The 845-nt window shown below is 35.0% G+C and overlaps 1 long non-coding RNA gene across 2 annotated transcripts in view; it reads left to right on the top strand.

The window, feature by feature from the left end:
- LOC102751283 overlaps positions 1-845 on the top strand; it is a 33,766-nt gene continuing 32,921 nt past the window's right edge. For both annotated transcript variants that reach the window (XR_001515610.1, XR_436200.1), the window contains exon 1: positions 1-105. This is a non-coding gene — a long non-coding RNA (uncharacterized LOC102751283). The remainder of the gene's footprint in view (positions 106-845) is intronic.

Below are 845 nucleotides of genomic sequence, written 5' to 3' on the forward strand. Positions count from 1 at the left end.
ATTGGAGAACAGCAAAGAAATGTTCAAGCTGGAAGTCAGCTGGAAGATGCAGCAAATATTTGAGGAGTCATCCATTCCTAGGGGAGATTCACGAAATCACTCCAGGTACTGATACTTTGCCATATCACCTGTTCTTGTTTCATTTTTACCTGTTGATATTGTATAACTTCTTTTGTTATTCTATTCTTTATCTTTTTCCAGAGCTTAAACATTTAAGTCATTTTCAAATCTCTATTGTGTTTATTTAAACCAAATTAATTCATCTCCTTATTAGTTTTATAGGCTTAATTATTTTGTTAATCTTCCTCATATATTTTAGAATTTTGGTTCAGAGGCATATGTTGGATTGTAGACTGTTTTTCTCTATCTCTCTCTACACTTACTCGTTTTTGTATAGTGGCTTTGGACTTGCCACCAATCCAGAGTCAGATATTAAAATATTGGTGTCTTCATAACCAATGGACATAAGACACTGGGGGATAGGGGAGGCTAGGGGACTGTCAAGGGCAGGGGGGGAAAATGGACACATATGTAATACCCTTTGTAATACTTTAAGCAATAAAAAAAATAAAAAAAATACTGGTGTCCCAATTTTTACAGTAATATTAAAAATACAGTTTGTACTCTGAAATTTATTACTATGTGCATGTACTATCTAATTTTTTTAAATTGTTTTATTGCTTAAAGTATTACAAAGAGTATTATATATGTCTCCTTTTATTTTTTCTCCCCTTGAACCTTCCCCTAGCCTCCCATACCCCCCATTGTCTTGTGTCCATTGGTTATGCTTATATGCATGCATACAAGTCCTTCGGTTGATCTCTTACCCCGCCCCACCCCCCAAC

The sequence above is a fragment of the Myotis davidii genome, unplaced genomic scaffold (assembly GCF_000327345.1).
Source record: "Myotis davidii unplaced genomic scaffold, ASM32734v1 scaffold964, whole genome shotgun sequence".
NCBI lineage: Eukaryota > Metazoa > Chordata > Mammalia > Chiroptera > Vespertilionidae > Myotis > Myotis davidii.